General features: G+C 40.7%; 1 long non-coding RNA gene across 1 annotated transcript; it reads right to left on the bottom strand.

Annotated features, from left to right (window-relative positions):
• Positions 1-4,572: 4,572 nt before the first annotated feature.
• LOC123378861 lies at positions 4,573-13,690 on the bottom strand. Its single transcript, XR_006582768.1, has 3 exons — positions 13,663-13,690; positions 11,230-11,465; positions 4,573-4,920 (listed from the first exon to the last, which is right to left on the bottom strand). It is a non-coding gene; the product is annotated as an uncharacterized LOC123378861 (long non-coding RNA).
• Between the last annotated feature and the right edge of the window lie 5,226 nt (positions 13,691-18,916).

Raw genomic sequence — 18,916 nt, 5'->3', positions numbered from 1 at the left:
CTACTTCTTTGGAAGCAGCGAATTTGTGAATACTGAGAGTGTCCAGTGGATCGGAGCTAGACACTCCAAGGGGGTGTTTGGAGGACTCGGGGGTTGGAGCGTGCCCATCTCTAACCTTTAGAGAGAGAGAGTGGGGCCTACATAGGAGTCAGGGAGATGACCCCTAGCAGGCACCGACAAGGCTTCCTTACGGTAAGGGCAGGGGGTAGCAAAATGCCTCACAACTCTGGGTACCCCCTGCAAGCATCACACAGCCCAAGACTGAAAAGATTCAGATGAAGACAGAATAAGCATATGAAACTTGTAAAAGCAGAATGAAAGCACCAAATCCTTGGACATTGCCCATCACCAGTGCTTGCAAACCACTTATTGTAACCCCTTCAAATAGGCATCAATAGAGTTGACATTTACATCTTGTCCTTGTTCTGCTGGTGTTATTTGTCATACTCTTTCTGTGAATTTTGATTTTACATCACCACGTTTCAAGTAAGCAAACAGAGAGGAGAACACATTGGACAATAAATCTGATATTCAATGATGTTCTACTGCTGAGGAATCTCCACTGTGAGGAATCCATTCAGTGATTCAGTGTGGAGGCCTCCATCTCATATGAATACCAAACAAAATGATTCCTCTGGTAAATGTGGGAGAAAGAAAACCAGCATTTTACTTCAATTGCTTTAGCAATTGTGCTTTCAGCAACTTTATAAGTACTGCTTAGCAGAAACAAAAATGTCAATGTATATATAGCACACTGATTGATTAAGAAAGGCAGGCCTAAGCAAAGAGTGATCATTTGTAACTGTGCCTCCTGTCCTTTTCCAACATTAATGAATCATTAAGTATTGTTTCTGGAAACTCCCATAAGTGATTAAATAGCTGATATTACCCCACTAGTGTATTTAAATCTGTTGGTAGAATCAGCTTAAAGCTTGTACCTACTTTATATACATTATGTATAGATTACATATGGATTTCCAATAAGTGTTGGAGAAGACAACCATTAAACTCATGCTTGAAAAGTCTAAAGTAACACTACTTATTCGGGCTTACAAGTCATCAGCATTTGTCAAATGCCACTGACAGGATACCATAACTATTGTGTGGTAAACACTAATTACAATAACTCTGTGCTCAGGATTTTTGCAGATAAATAAATAAGTGTATTTCATTTTTTAAAGACCTATTCCATAGTACCACACTTACTCCCAAAAATGCATATATTTGGAGATAGAAAGAATTTATTTCTGTAAGCTTTCTTCACACTGCCATTACTATGCAGATCATTTCTTTTCAGATACAAATTTCCCTTATTTTAGCTTTATTACATTTCCAATCAAGAAAATAAAAAGCACTTTGGCTCTCCTTTAAGTGAAATGATATCTTTCCAATTCTCAATTTAATTGTTTAGTGATGTCTGGGGAAGATAAAAATGGATAGAATTAAAAGTAAGAACTTCTGGTCAATCAAATCAGCATTAAAAATTCCAACCCTGTCTGTACTGAATGTATACTAATGCTCTAAGCATATTTTAAATTATTAGTTCCTCTGGTGCTATAGTCTGCATGATAGATGGAATTATAACTATAAATTCAAAATTCAAACTATCTACCAGAGAGAGATTTTACTATAGAACAATTAACAAAAATGTTGTGATATTCCACTGGAATTAGTGGGAACAGGAAGAATGGAGCAAAGAAAGTTTAAAAACCCACCTAACTGATAAAGGTTAGAAAAAATAGCTGGAGGAAGAATGTAATTGTATAGAGACAAGAATGATCTAGACAGTGTCAGGGCTAGTTATTGCTTTTTACACAGCACATGTGACAGGGCAGAGGGTACAAACAGTAAATGAACCTAGAGCAAGACAAATTCCAAACACAGGCGACTTTTCATTATTTTAGGTTAATCCATTTTTAGAATAGTGAGGCTGTTCTTTCATTGATTTCTGGTTGCCCTAACAATTAGATGCTGTTTAATTAGAAACAGATGCAACAGTTGAATGAAGTACTAGGGAAAACAGTATCCTAAATACTAAGAGATATCAAAGAGCTTTGAATAGCCTTATTATGTTTGCAGAATTTCTAAATCTTTTCTCATCCATTGTCTCCATGAAAAGTATTTGCCTATAGCTTTATATAACACATGAATGTTCCTAAGCCTTTACATATATATCTTTTATTAAATGTAGCCTAAGGTCTTAGCCTCTAGCCCCTACCCACCTATTTTCTATTAACTCTCTGCAATGCAGCATTCTGCTCTTAAATACTTAGGTGTATGCATACTTCCACCTTTTCATGTTCTCTGTATGTATAAATATCCCCTGTCTGTGTGTTCCATTCTATGCATCTGAAGAAGTGAGCTGCAGCTCACGAAAGCTCATGCTAAAATAAATGTGTTAGTCTTTAAGGTGCCACAAGTACTCCTGTTCTTTTTGTGTGAGTATCTATATTTTTACTTAACTATATGTGAAAATTTTAAAATCTGAAAGTTGCAGTAGTACACAGCAATTATAAAATATGTACTGCATGCATAGTGGAGCTTAGATATCAAGCTGATATGTGCTTTATGAATACAGTTGGGCTTTGTGGACCTTTTGAAACCCATAGCTATGGTCTCCTCCTTTAATTTGGATGATTTAGAAATGTAAAGCAGATTAAAAAAAATGTCTAGCCCTTTTCCTAGCGAAGACTGTCCTGAAAGATTAAACTGATCACTAGCACAGAAAACTTGTCTTTATAGAGATCCCATACTGGGGTCCAAAAAAGACATTCATTGACTTTTGGGAAGACACCAGATCAGTTTACAGATGTAGGGTGCAGTGTAGCCCAAAGTACTGTTGATGGCATAGATCCACTGCAAGTTCTTTAATAGCTAACTGCTTGAAACTGATTCTGCTCCTTTGCAGTGAAACCAGTGAGAGTTCTGGCCACAAGGGGAGGTATCTCAGGATACTTACCGCGCGGGTCGACGCGGCGAGTTCGACTTCTCGGAGTTCGAACTATCGCGTCTGATCTAGACGCGATAGTTCGAACTCCGGAAGCGCCGCGGTCGACTCCGGTACTCCACTGCGGCAGGAGGAGTTGGCGGAGTCGACCTTGGAGCCGCGGAGTTCGCTTCCACGGCGTCTGGACAGGTAAGTCATTCGAACTAGGATAGTTCGAATTCAGCTACGTTATTCACGTAGCTGAATTCGTGTACCCTAGTTCGACCCCGGGGCTGTGTGTAGACCAGGGCTTAATAACTCTACAGGAAATGAAGCCTAGAAGACTAAGTAAGAGATTAATCCCAGCTCTAAAACTGACTTCCTTCATGGCTTTTTCAGTTCATATAGGGCCAATAATTTCATACTTGGGGAACCAAAGGTCCACTGACTTTGATGGGGTCTGTTAGTGTTCAGCACTTCTGAAAATCATGCCATGCTCATTTGTCTTTTACAGTAAATGTGAAAATAGGTGCCTACATTTATATACTCAAGTTCAAAAATTTTGGACTGAATTGCATTCACTGATTTTTGGTTTTGTTTTCTCCCCAATTTGTGAAATGGTAACAATATTTACCTACTACACAGGGAGTTGCTAGTAAATAAGTAGTTCCTATTTGCAAAGTACTACCTAAATCCTAAAACTGAGCATGCAAAAAACACTAGTTAGTGGCTGGGACTTAGCTGCCTCAGAACCTTGACTTATTTAGACAATTGCCCTTTGCAAAACATTCTGAATGGTGATAACTGTGTGCAGGCTCTAGTACAAGCAACTGGGCTGTGTGTCTTCTGGAGCAGAATTGGGAAGATGATATCAAAAAAGCCCTTCCCTCCCACACATACTATTACATAAATGATTTATCTGTATTATGGGCACATCCAAAGTATGAGAGGTAGTGTGCAAACATAGTAGGACGCAGTCCATGCCCAGGAGAGCTCATACTCTACCAAGAACAACAAGTGAGTCATTTTATTCCTGGGCATCAAGTGTCTGGAGCAAAATGTAATTATTAAACATAGGAGTTTCCCTGCAGGATGAGACCAATGGTCCACACGGTCCAGTATCTTGCCATTGACTGTGGTCACACCAGCTGCTTCAGAAGAAGATTAAGAAACCCAGCAGGTATGGACCATTCTTCCTCCAGAGGAAGTTTCCCGAATACACCCAATAGGGGGAGGTAGGTTTATGTCTTGAAGCATGAAAGTTTCTATACCTTTTAAAATTCTTATTGTCATATGTACTGTTAAAACTCTACCTTTTCTTATTTTTCATCAATCTGGAGGCTATCTATGTTTCAGTCAAGGCTGGCCTTGGGTAAGTTACTTCCTTTTCTCTGCCTCTGTTCTGCCTCTTACCCATTTGTCTTGTCTATGTAGACTGTGTACAATGCATGTTTATGTCAGTAAAACTATGAAGGCTAGAGGTTGTACTGGTATAACTATAGCGGCTTAAAAATCCAGAACTGGAATATTTATTTGTTACAGAAACTGTGCAGATTAGACACAATTGCTTTGAGGCCGGGACTGTCTCTTACAATATGTCTGTACAATGCAAAACTACTGTAAGATTACAAATTCAATAAGAAAGAATATACAATTTCATCACTCTTTTGTTTTCACTCTTTGCTCAGCTTGCAGGCCAACAATGGCAATGTTCTCCATAATTTACTATTTGTTGCTAAGACTTGTGTCCAGTAACATTGCTAGTGTAGCTCAATGTTGGAACAATAAATTTTCCACCAGGTCCAGATCCCTAAAAGCCGCTATTTCAGAAAGACGAAGTCACGTTGCTCATTTAGAAAATGGGCTAATCAGCAAAATATGTAGCTCAACAATGGTGTGATTAATGTATCCTTCAGGGTAGTCGTCTTTTTTTTTTCTCTTCTGTCCATTCATCTCCAGTGTGTCTCCAATTCATCATACATCAAAGTATAGCCCTGCAATATGGCAAGACATTCCTGCTGCATTAGTTCAAAAATTTATTACTGTAATTCTCTATCTTTAATTTTCAATTTATTATTATTTTTTTTTTGTACAATAGCAATTCAGCATGTGAAAACCTCTCAGTTTACCAGATCTTACAGGTCCAGATTCTACCTCCTTTACTCATGTTGAATAGCACTTTACTTCATGAGTTGTCATATTGGAACCCAGGAGAAACTCACAGAATAACTTTAATAATTAACATGAGTCAGGACGGCAGAATCTAAACTGTAGTGATTTACATCTTTCTAAATCAAGCTATCCTTCAAATGTGGGAAGGAAGGTACTATACTCTAAATTGTTGCAGGGAAAGGACTGCCACTCTAGTTTAATAGATCTGCAAATCATGATAATGTTCCTGTTGAACTTGGAATAACATTGGCTGCTATTTGAAGTAACTTCGGGATAAATTTGTAAAGGCAGGCTTTACTTTCTGTTCTTGCAGACCATAACAATGATCCTAGAAGAAATGAACTGCCAATCAGAGAATAGAGAAAAGACCAGGGCATATTTTCTTTAGTGTACATCTTTTCAGAGTTAAATCAGCTAACAATTCTATTTTACTATTTAATCTTCGCTGGCAAACTTTATATCTCAGGTAGTATTAAGCAGTATTCTGCATTCTATGCTTCTTATTTAAGAAGGCAAAACACTGGATGATACAGTGATTAATGGTATGAAAGATTAGTTCAAGATAAGGATAATTGGGATTGATTGTGCAACTCAGGATATATTTTTTAACACTTACTTTGAACATTAGAAAACTTTCACTATTACTTAACTTGCTTTACATTAACATATGGCCATGTTTTTTTTCTGGTATTTCCCACTGAAAATATTCTGAGTTAACAGCAAGGGGAGGTTTGCTTTTTTTCTTTAGGCAACTAGCAAATAGTCCGTTCACTTAGCTGTGTTAGGAAGAATAGATTAGACTTTAATTGTCTTGGTGTCAACGAACCAATTATTCTAATAATGTTATATGGAATGAACAATTTTAAGAGACTTTATATTCTTAATATTAGGAAGAAAAATATAATGTATTTTAAAAGGAAAATAAGGCCTGTTAATATTGAGGAACAGATGTGGATTTAAAATTATTTTGTCATCTTATGTGGTCCAAGAATATTAGTCCTTCCTCATGTAGTGCCTAAAGTCACACACACGGAACTTGCTGTAAAACTCATTGTGGTAAGCCACATATCAAAAATGAGAATTTTGAAACTAAACTGAAGAGAGTTTAATATATCTTGCTCAAAGAAACTTCATTTAGAGTACCGGGTACTTAGCACTTCTGAATATCAACTCCAAGTTGTCTCAGTTTGGACATCCAAAATGCATGGGCACTTTCAGAAATCTTGGGTAAATTTGTTAGGTTGCCCTTCGTTGACTTTCTCCCTGCTTCAATCACATATGGGGAGAGACATATGAGAGTTCCCCTTCCAATACTCTCTGACTTTGTTAGCATGTTGTAACTGAATCTTTACCTGAATAAGTATAGCTCTACAAAGTAGAATAATAAAATGACCAGCACTCTTGTTATATATTCTGGCTAGAGTCAGTACGTGTCCCATTAATATTACTAGTCAGCACTTCCAGAATTAACCATTTTATATCTATCTATCTATCTATCGATAGATGTGAATGAAAGTGAACCAGACTTTGAGCCTGGAGATTCTCCCTGTCCTCCCACTCATAGTATGATTTCTAATGTTATTCCTAACTCTTGGAAAGATTTTCATCAGTTATCTGTTGTCATCTCCTTTATGTCTTTTTCAAAGTGGCTACAGAAGTTTGTCCATTCTGTATCCATAAAGGCAAGTCGAACTTTACCCACTTGTGATGTAGAAAACAAGGGCACTGTTTGAGCCATGGTTGATAGCTGGATTTATACAGTAATATACTTCTTTCTGTATCTGAGTGCAACACCTGTATACATAAGAGTAAGCAGCTGCCTTCAATCATGAAGCGTTATCTGGTTACATTGGTTTTCAGAGCCAGCACTCACCAAAATAACCTTCAAAGACTGCATTTAAAAATAAAATTATTGAACACTCATCTGTTGAAGGGATTTGAATGATCTTCCTACTTGACAGAAAAAAAAATCAGTGCTACAGCTGCAGTTCCTGTAGGGAATGATAGTTGTTTCTGTAGTTAGGTTATCCGTACCTCTGGGCCTCAACTAATTAATTTCCTTCCTAATAGTTTACCTGGAGCAGGTCAGATCATTAAACTTTGTATGAAATAGCTTACGCCACAATATTTTGACAGGGAATAATAAGCACCTGCTGTTCTCAGATTCCTAGCAAAGAAGCATTGCTTATAACACCGCAGATAATGTGCTCTCTGCTTTCTGAGAAATGGTCCTATGTAATAATGATAGAGGGCCATAGACTGCAATTTGTTTTAAGCATAACTCCCACTGCCTTCAATGGGGAGTTTTAGCTAAAATGAGTAACATGAAAAAGCTCAGGTTTGGTGGTTGGAATATGGGACAAAGAAGCAGGAACTTCTGAGTTCAAATCCTGGCTTTTACATTTACTCTTTCTATGGTTTGGGGCTAGTTGCTTAGCCTCCATCTGTCACAGTTTCTCTATCTATAAAACTGGAGATTGTAATACATATATACATGCCATACCTTGCAGGAGTATTGGGATAATTAATTATTGACGTGTGCACAGCATCTTGAAGATGAAGGGCACATGGTGTGTAACTATGGACGAGATTGTTCTGCAGGCCTGCACCCTGTATATGGTGATAGGGTGCCTTCGGAGGTACAGTGTCTGTGGGAGGCACTATTAATCCAAGATGCACAAAGTGATGGTACCTGCTGCATTCTCCTCAGGGGCATGTAACATCTGAGGTGTGCAGAGGGGATGGTAGGGCCCCTTTGGGTAGTAAGTACCCCAGGAGCACAAGCAGAGGGCATTCCCACTTTTCTTCCATCTAGGGCTGTTTCATATTGTGATGGATCTCCTAGCAGTCCCCTACCCACTGTACATCTCTTTCCTCCTGGCTAAACAGGGACTATGTTTTCCTCCCTATTGCACTTCCCTTTCCCCTGACTAGATAAAGAGAGGTCCTGAGCCAGGAGTTGGCCAGGCCATGTATAGGAGTGGGAACTGCATAGCAGGAGGGACCTGAAGAGAACCCCCAGGAACTGTGGAACATCACAGCCAGTTGCACATCTGTGTGGGTTTATGGGGGAGCAGCGGCGCCTGTCTAGGGAGCCAGTGCAGAGAGGCCCCATCAGAGACTGGGCCTTGAATCCTTACTTGCTTGGACCAGAGAGGGCACTCCAGGCACTAGGCCTGAAGAGCCCTGACTCTTTACTGGACTGCCCCATGGAGCCAAATAAGACCCACTGTTTCTCACTTCGAATTGTAACTGTTTAAGCATCTACAACCTTTCCCCTTCCCTGCCTAATAAAACCTTTCCCTTGGCCATGTGTCTGAGAGGATATTGGGACCCACCACGACTAGTGCCTGTAGTTAGGGTGGCCACTCACACATTACCAGAATACCAGACATTCTGGTACTTCTGGCAGTGGGCTGTCCCACCACTGCTGGCGTGACCTCAGGAGCATGGTTTGGGCAAGGTCATGCCGGCGGGGGACGAGTGCCACCCTTTTCATTATGGCATCCCCCATGTGATACTAGGCAAAACCACATCCGGATTTGTCTCTGTATTGAACAAGGAACTAACATTAGAAAAGCAGGACTGTCTGGTTTATAACCGGATACATGGCCTGCCTACTTGTAGACTGCTTGCCTCTGAGAGGTGCTACACTAGGCACACTACTGCCACAGCTTGGGGTAAAGAATAATCCCAGTAATAACAATATTAACCTATTGCTTTTGTGGATCACTATTGTACAGTTTAACAAAAGGCACAATTATGTGTTAAAAAATAGTACTCCTTAAGGGAGGGTGGATGCAACAATAGAGATGGATGGGAAATGATTTATTTTTCCTATAAAAAACTGCAACAAAACTATTTTTGTTGTTATTGATAGTAAATAAAGTCTTTGAAATTTTTAAGGTTTTCTTTCAAAAACAAAAGTTTGTGGGGCGGGGATGACAAGACCCATTTTCCAGTTACATAAAACTTTTTGCTGTAAAATGCATAGGACCAGTCAATCCAGGGTTCCATTTCCATTATACATCTCCTCCTCCCAGTCCCACAAACACACTAAAATTGTTAACAAGTCCCATTACAGCTTTTAAAGATAACTCAAGGGCAGCAAAACAGGGAGGACCTCAAAGGAGGTAATTCACATGGGGGAGGTCATTCATCTTAATAGTGCTTAATTAAGGAAACCAGGACAAGCTAAGATTATTCTACTTTACTAGGTCTTTTTTTGATCTGGTTCACTAAGGGAGGGTAATTTAATTTTAAAGGATCAGAAGTTCGGTGAGATAAGCACACTCTTAGGTATTTAATAGAATTAAAAACACAGGTGAAGGGAAACTTACTCTTAAATTTATTCAAATCTTCTTTAGAAAATCATCTGGGAAATGCCTCTGTTTTTCTGTAACATATTTCTGAAGCCAGAGAAATTACCCCCAAAATGGCACTTTAAAAATGATTAGGAAGTAATGTGTTAGGATGTGCTTGCAAAGGACAGAGATAAAACAGGGATCAATGTGTGCCCCGTCTGATAACAGTAATTGCGTTGCATGGAATAGTGCAAAGGGTTCCAGAATGAGCGCAAAGAGTAACCCTGTCTTGTTCCCTTTTATTAAACTAACCCATTTAGGGCTTAAATCAGCAAAATCTATTCTATGGATGTGGAGGCACATGTGATTTCATCCAAGGTAAATCCTTTACTGAAGATAATCCAGGAGTGACACAGATAATCAGCACTGCTTCTCAGTGCTTGCCTAAGACCTTGCCAATACAACTTATACCAGTGTAAATGTATATGTAAATATAAACATTTATTCCACAATGGTGTAAAACACAGAGATCAGAATTAAACCCAAAATTGCAAGGCCAAATTCACTGGTCACAAAGGTGGTGGCATAAGTTACACGCGGTGTGTAGTTTGGGTCAGAAGACTGGCAGAAAAATGAATTAAACTGTACTGCTATGGCTGTGTGACCTGTGACTCTACCGGGTCTGAATCAGCACTGAATTTGGCTGTATGCATGTAATGTAAGTGTAGCAGCCAATTGGAGAATGTAAAAGTGAAGGCTACTCCCTGCCAGGTGTTTTGCCTTGTACCTATCATCTTCCATTCCAAACAAAAATCAAGTGTTTCCCTTTACTGTCTCCTCTATTCACTACCTCACCTTAAAAAATAATTTTAAAAGTCACCATCACCGTTTTCTGGTGGTATTAATCATACCTTTACTACCAAAATTACAGGAAATTAATTCCTTTGGGTGGTTTCTAAGTTGCACATATTTTGAGCTTGGGCTGTATTTATTAGCCTGAGTCAGATATCGTTCACTGCTGTGTTTAGCATTTTCAAAATAGTTTGTTTTGCTTCTTTTCAGATTGATCAGGTGGTGTGTCAAGCTGAGCCTGGATACTTTTGAGAGACATGAATTGTTACTTTCCTAGAGGTAAAAAGTAACCCTGACAATGATCCATGAATTTTCGCTAAATGTGCTAACTAGCTGATCATCAAATTGGCTCCAGTCCTGATTGCCTCTTTTAAAAGTTCTTATCCTTTATCCTTTTGTACAATATTTCTGATGACATTTTATCATGACCCATTTTCAGTTAATTCAAATATATGTATTATGGCCCAAATTCTGCTGCCCATATTCATGTTTAGACCAGTACCTTGCACCACATATATCTGCCCCATCTGTGGAACAGCCCTATTGGTGGCCATTGTAAATTAGAGCAGCCTTCACACAGCTCTAACGTATGCCCAAAGGTCCAGGGGGCTCACTGAGGACATTCACCTGGGTTGTTCCTGAGGTTAGAGGCAGTTATAATGAAGATCTTTTCTGGTGGTCACTAGCTGGTAGATGGCTCTTTGGGTTGCTCTAAATTACAAGTAGCCCTGGGGTTGCTCTCAATTATGCTGGTAATTGAACTGGCCCCTGGACAGGCCGAGGACTGGGGAGCTGCAAATGGCTCTCTTTGGAGTTCCCCCAATGAGGCATCCAGCCCATACTGGTCATAGTTGAGGATTGAATCCTTCCAGTCATTGTCCAACTACTTCTGACTCTATTCATTGCTATCTCATGCCCACTCCCACTCAGCCCTTTCCCACTTTACCTACTTCTTCTTTCACTTGCACAGCCTACCTGAAGGGGCAGAAAAAACTCCATTTGTACTCCGTCAGAATTCTGTGATGGAGCACTCACAGTAGCAGGAGCCTCCCCAGGTTTTGACAGAGTGCAGCATGCGTTCTCTTTGGTCCTGCTCAAAGGAGTCATGGTGAGTCAGCCACAGTCCTCCTCTTGCCCTTTTGGAGTCTTGCATCAGACTTCTGCAGTTGCATTCATGAAGCTGATTGTGCCTCCTTAATGGGCCCTTTGTCCTAGATAAGACAGGCAGACAGCAACCCATTTATTCAATACAGAAGAGGAGAAGGATGGTAGAGCTCATTGAAAATGAGGGGAAAATACACCTAATCAGGTATTTCCAATGGCTACCAGCTGTTGCCCCAGTGGATGGGAAAAGCAGCTTTGGAGGATATATTTTTTCTTTTGTTGTTTTTGTCTGAATGGTGTATTTAGAGCTAATGGTGGTTCAGTCCAAATGTTTTCTCTGTGTACATACAATTTCCTCCCTCACTGGAACTAGAAATCCATGGGATTACACTGAGATACACAGCTGGATAATATAGATCTTACTGCACTCAAGAGAGTGTAATTCCAGTTCTGTTTAACTCATTCTGTGACCCATTCTTTCCCATGCCTAAGCCATAAAACCATTTCATCATTTTAATATCAGTTTCTCAATGTGCCCCTGCCACACACAAACCTCCTGCTTTCCCACTGGTTTTGTGGGTGGACAGGATGCACAAGAAGTCTATACAACCTTTCGTATTAAAACTCAGTTTGTGGATCTTGAAAATATTAAACTCCTATCATAAATCTGGATGTACCTCATGTATAAAGGAGTGGGTGAGAGCAGAAATTACATATTTGAAAAGCTGAATTGCTGTACGACACTGGAACAAAGAAAACTAAGATTAGGAAAGTACTTCCTGGGGGCTAGAGAAGCATTACACGGTCTTTTCTTTGTCAGTACTGCAGTATACGTTTATCACAGACTTCTCTCCCTGATGTCTCAGCTGCGAGCACTCAGTTCTCATCTATATGACACAGCCTGAATCTCCGTTAGACTCCCATAGTTGTATCTTCTGTATCTGGCCCCCTGTCTGGGCTTGGAATGAGAAAAGGGGCTGTGATTCAAACAGTTTGCCTAGCTGTAATAAGGTCAGCACATGTGTGGCGTTAAGGGACTGGTTCTCCCTTGGGTAATCTTCCTCTGGATGATGCAGCTCTGGGAGAACACATTCTTAATTAAAATGTAATGAAAGTGATTTATACGTATAGCCCTGATTAATTATTTCCAAGGCAAAACGCTAAAACCGGAGATAAGTTGCACAACTCTCTGTGGGTAGGGAAAGCCTTCCGCAGTGTGACATTATGCAGGATAAAAAGGGTAGTTGATGCAAAGCTTAGAGAAGAAGAGGCTGTATTCAGGCCCAAGAGATCCTATGTAGATCAGCTAGTCACATAAAGAATGTATAGAATGGCAAACTCCTCTCATCAATTTCACTGATTTTTCAAAAGATATTTGATGGCCCCCCATTGTTGAATAATTCTTCAGCCCTGCAGTTGCTACCATTATCAAGAGTATGTACCGAGATGTGAAGTGCCCTGTAAAGATTAAAACCCAGACAACAGAACAGTTCAATGTGGACACTGGCATCAAACACAGCTGCATTTTATCTCTGCTTTTATTTGGCATTGCCATAGACTTAGCAATGAAGTATACAACAAAAACACTGATAAAGCATGGGTGTATGGCAAATGCCTACAAGACCTCAGGGCCGGTGCAAGGATGTTTCGTGCCCTAGGCCAAACCTCCTTGCGCCCTCCCTGTCCCCTTGCAGCAGCTCCCTACCCCCCGCCCTGAGGCACCCCCCCGCCCCAGCTCACCCCTGCTCGTGCACGAGCACCCTGAGCACGCCGTCGCTGCTTCACTTCTCCCACCTCCCAGGCTTGCGGCACCGATCAGCTTAGGCGCCGCAAGCCTGGGAGGCAGGAGAAGTGAAGCAGCCACGGCGTGCTCGGGGACGAGGCGGGGCAGGGGTGAGCTGGGGCGGGGAGTGCCCCTGCGTGCTGCCCCCTGCCCCCTTACTTGCTGCAGGCGGCCCTCCCCACGCTCCCCTGCCCCAGCTCCCTCCGCCTAAATGCCGGCGGTGACTGGGGCAGCCAAAGATCCGGCCGCCGCGGTCGCTGCCAAAGAAAATGGCGCCCCTCAACTGCCTAGGTCGCCTAAATGGTTGCATCGGCCCTGCAAGACCTACATTTTACTGATGAGATTGTGCTATTGAGTGACACCACCTGAAACTTACAAAGACAGATAACCTGGCAAAAACAACAGGCCAAACAGGTCTCAGAATTAGTTAGTTATTCTGAAACATCCTTGAAACCCAGATGTCAAATGGTAGCATCACATTAGAAAGCAAAAATATCAAGAGAGTAGAACAGTTCACCTACCTGGGCAGTACCATAGTGGCCAACAGAGACTTCAAGAAGGAAATGACATCTAGGATAGGAAAAGCAACCACAGCATTTACTAAATGTAATGTTGGAAATCAAAGACACATAACACCGGCACAAGACTGAGAATTTTCAATTCAAATGTAACTTCAGTGCTAACATACAGCTGGGAGATATACCAAAACATCGGACAGAAAACTAGAATCCTTAGAAAATGTACCTATGAGGGACTCTGGGCATTGGTTGAAGACTTCATTATCAGTGAAAAGATCCAAGAAATTACCAATCAGCAGCTCGTTACCACCAGAATCAGAAGGAAGTAGTGGATATATTTGGGTCATGTACTCAATGGTAATGTCAATGATAATTTTTAACTCATGTACATAGTGGTGAGAAATTCATCCTTGTGCTGAGGATCAGCACCATTAAGTTCCACCCAAGTTTTCAAAGGAGGAGTTAAGTGGCATTAACATTGTGCATGGAGCTTGTGCTGGCCTTGTGCACAGGGGTGAATTTCAGCTAATGTGAATTAATATGAATTTCAGATCTACAGTAAAAGGAGGGAGTGGGGGGGAAGGAATCATTTGTAATGATGTTTTTCATTTTCCTCAAAGAGAAGAAATCAGACTTTTACCTACTTTACCTTGTAATTTGATGCAAACTAATAACATTAGATTACTCCTCCCATCAAAAACCAACAACAAATATAAGTAATTTATATATTTTATGGCATTGCTTCTGTTCCATTTGTCTTGGGAGCGGTAGAATGTCTCTATGAATCTTGCAGTCATGTCCTCATATGAAAAAAAAATGTATGTGCTAGAGAACAACATGAAAGAATTTAATAAGCTCTGGAACCAGTTTTGAACTTTAGTAAATGTTTGCAAATTCTTCATGTAAAGTTTTAGATATATTGTTTTGTGTGCTGGGTATAAGTAAGAATAAAACTAGTATGTGCACAGGTAGTTAGAATGGGGATGGGGCAGGAAAGGGGGATGTTATTTCTATTTTAGCTTTATATACACGTGTGTGTATATATAACACACAGGTTAATTTACAGATTAAACAGTAATGCTGGAATACATGATTTGGGAATTAGTACATGATTATAAAAACAACAAGGAGTCCGGTGGCACCTTAAAGACTAACAGATTTATTTGGGCATAAGCTTTAGTGGGTAAAAAACCTCACTTTTTCAGATGCATCTGAAGTGAGGTTTTTTACCCACGAAAGCTTATGCCCAAATAAATCTGTTAGTCTTTAAGGTGCCACCAGACTCCTTGTTGTTTTTGTGGATACAGACTAACACGGCTACCCCCTGACACTTGAGTAAAGGATTATGTATTTCATTCATTTTTGGGAAGGAAATTTAACATATCTTTTCTATGGTTTTGTTTGATTTTTGTTTGTGATCTAAAATCAATGAAGAAAATAAACAAAGAAAATGCTCTTCTATGCTGTTATGATTGTTTGGTTCTTTCAGACCTAATGCCATATGGGAAGTGGTGCAGAGGGGTTTCAAACTCTCTTCGAGTCACATGCTAGAATAGCAGCTGTACTCCTCCCCCACCTCCCAGGGATAACTAATGCCTTACAACCTGCTTGTGGGGGAGGAAGCATGTTGGATTTTGCTTCCCTGAACTTGGCACATGGCATCATATAATTCTTGATTACTGATGCTTTCTGTGGGTGGAATGAAAAAAATGCAGCTGAAAGCTCACTTGTGACAAGAGCAGGTCTGTTAATTAAACATTTTTCACATATATTGCAGGGCATTGTATGTGAAAACAAAACAATAGAGCTTCCTTGAACAGACTCCTGCAAAATGATTAGATTATAAGATTTTCTTGTGCAGCAACATTCTCCTTGGTATAGATTTGTGCTGTACTTATGAATATCATGCTGCTCATTGACACACATTTATATCAAACCTTCCTAGGTATGCCCTGCCCAGCCAAAGGGACAGTTACTATGTCTGCCATTAGGCCAATCTCCATTTACAAAACTACCAATGCTTTTCATAGGGTAGGGATGACAGAGAGCCAGTAATGTTATTTGCCTACCATTGAAACATAGCCTATGGAAACGTCTTCTCTTAGTTCCAGTGCACAGTGTCGACAGACGAGTGTGATCAGGGAAGGTAGAGATTGGCAGCTGGTATTATTATCCTGATACTGTCTTTAAGTATAGAATGGGGAAAACAGATATTTTGTGCACAACACTGCAAGTAAATATGCCACACATTAAACCATGGAACCATGGGTTGTGCTCAGCCCTGTGCGGTTCTGTCCCCTTTGCAAAGCTGGCAGGCATAGGCCTGTTGCAGAGAACGTGAACATCCCTCTACTAGTGCCCTCAAAGGTGTAGCTACCTGAAAAGCACTGGCATGATGGAAGAACCAAGAATTTGCCCTTCCTCCATTTGCCCCAGCGCAGGGAACTAGTGAGCCGCAGAGGGAAGCCCTTAAAGGCCAGGTAGAACTCCTCCTGGGATTTATTCAGGCTAGTGCCTGTGGCAGTATGACTGCTAGCCTCCCAAAAGAGATGAGGAAGGGACAATGATCCTGTCTCCACTCCACACCAGCCAAAAGAGCAGAAATGGTTGGTGCAAAAATGGGTTGGGGAGCACATGCTGCTCCTTTTTTAAAGGGGCAGCTTTTGCCCAAACTCTCCTGGCTCTCTTAAACTCATTGTGCCTAAGTCTGGCATGGTGGACCAAATTCTGAACTTAGTTATACTGGGGTAAATCTGGGGTAACACCAGTGAAGTCAAGGGAATCACTCTGGATACACTCCGAGCTGAACATGAATGAATGTCTCTTGCAGCTCTCTGGGGTTGTTCATCTTTGTATTCTTTTCATACTCCAGCCTCCCATTAGCTCCTGTGGGAGGTTCTGGTGCATACAGAGCATTGGCCCTTCAGCATTCTATTTTCCTTGGTTGGTGAATGTCAAATATTATCACAGTATGGTAAATGGTAAGGGGACTGGACCAATCAAGTCATATGTTAAATGAAGCTTGAGGGTTTTCTTGTTATCACAGTGAATCATTATTTTAAAATGTGTTTCATTATCTCCATAATTTACTAGGGGATTTGCTGAGGAATAAAGAGAAGAGGATCCATAGTAATACTCTGTTGCCATTATTGCTATCATCTGTTGTGTGTGACTGCTGTCTTTAATTCCTCATCATCTTGTGTCTTGGAGATATCACATCCTTTCCTGAGCATCTCTTGAATGATAGACCTGAAGGACCAAGCAGATTGCTCCTCTCCCTCAACCACAGAGAAGGTAATAACAATAAATCTACAGTTCACATGAGATTGCAGAAAATTTTGATTTATAAATGTACAGAATTTTTTTAAAATAAAAACTTGCTTTTGCAGATAAAGTAGGGAGACAGTTTTAGCAAGACCAGCTCACATATAGAGCAACAGAAGCGAACCTATTATTCTTAAACACCTGAACATGGATTAGTGAGAAGTCCCCAAACGGCATATTGTGAAATGATCACTTCAGGCATTGCTGTAGCAGTGATTAGCAGGTGTCTCAAATACCAGAGCTTTAGCTGTGATAGCTCTGCCATTAGAAGTTTAGAACTGTAACTTAAAAAAATATATAAAGAGATTTTGGTCTGACAGGTCTTAGAGCTCAGGGGAAAAATCATTTGGCTGCTTGAAGTATTTGATTATGGAGAAATAAATAAATAAATAAAGGGGCTTGTTACCAATTAACAAGGGTGACTTAAAACAGGAAATGAGCGCAAAACTGGCATCTACAGTGAATGCCTCTGTGCCCCATTAGAAGGAACTGGGCTAAATTCCACTCAGCCCCACTGAATCTGCTTTGCATCATTCTGACAGTGCAAGTGGTCCTAGCCCCACTTCAGACAGCCACTGGAGGATTTACCTTGTATAAGGGGATCCTCGAGTGGTCCAATGCTTCCTCTGCCACTTCTCCTTGGTCTTGGTGAAAGGGAATGTTACTGGGTCATCCCTATACCCAGGCAATCCCCTACTGCTTGGGACCATAGGCAGCCATAATAATGCAGAGCAGCCTGAAGAGTCTGTTATGCCAAGAAATTGATCCAGCACCAACTGGTTCAAGGATCAAGGGGAAGCAAACATGTCTGAAGGCCACCCTTGCGCCTAACACCCCACCTGAGCTTTACCGGGTGCAGACCCCAGCATATGCCCCTGGTCTAATTTCCATACATATATCCATAAGTAGAGGCCACGTTGAAAACCTAGATGACAGAGCTAAAGTTTAAATAAATGTCAAAACAACACATACAACATAGAATCATAGAACTGTAGAACTGGAAGGGACCTCAAGAGGTCTTCCAGTATAGTCCCCTGCACTCAAGGCAGGACTTAATATTATCTAGGCCATCCCTGACAGATGTTTGTCCAGCCCGCTTTTAAAAATCTCAAATGATGGAGATTCCACAACCTCCCTGGGCAATTTATTCCAGTGCTTAACCACCCTGACAATTATGAAGTTTTTCCTAATGTCCAACCTAAACCGCCCTGGCTTCACTTTAAGCCCATTGCTTCTTGTCCTATCCTCAGAGGGTAACAAGAACAATTTTTCTCCCTCCTCCTTGTAACCACCTTTTATGTACTTGAAAACCATTATCATGTTCCCTCTCAGTCTTCTCTTCCCCAGACTAAACAAACCTAATTTTTTTCAATCTTCCCTCAGGTCATGCTTTCTAGACATGTTTTGTTGCTCTTTTCTGGACTTTCTTCAAATTTGTCCACATCTTTCCTGAAATGTGGCACCCAGAACTAGACAAGGTACTCTAGTTGAGGCCTAATCAGTGTGGAGTAGAGAGAAAGAATTACTTCTTGTGTCTTGCTTACAACACTCCTCCTAATATATCCAAGAATTATGTTTGCTTGTGATCCACTATGACCCCCAGATCTCTATCTGCAGTGCTCTTTCCTAGGCAGTTATTTCCCATTTTGTATGTGTGCAACTGACTATTCTTTCCTCAGTGGAGTATTTTGTATTTGTCCTTATTGAATTTCATCCTATTTACTTCAGACCATTTCTCCAGTTTGTCCAGATCATTTTGAATTTTAATCCTATCCTCCAAAGCACTTGCAACCTCTCCCAGGTTTGTACCATCCACAATCTTTGTAAGTGTACTCTCCGTGCCATTATCTAAATCATTGATGCAGATATTGAACAAAACCAGACCCAGAACTGATCCCTGTGGAACCCCACTTGATATGCCCTTCCATTTGGA

Source organism: Mauremys mutica, chromosome 10 (assembly GCF_020497125.1).
Source record: "Mauremys mutica isolate MM-2020 ecotype Southern chromosome 10, ASM2049712v1, whole genome shotgun sequence".
Classification (NCBI taxonomy): Eukaryota; Metazoa; Chordata; order Testudines; family Geoemydidae; genus Mauremys; species Mauremys mutica.
This window is presented reverse-complemented; position numbering and strand designations above follow the sequence as displayed.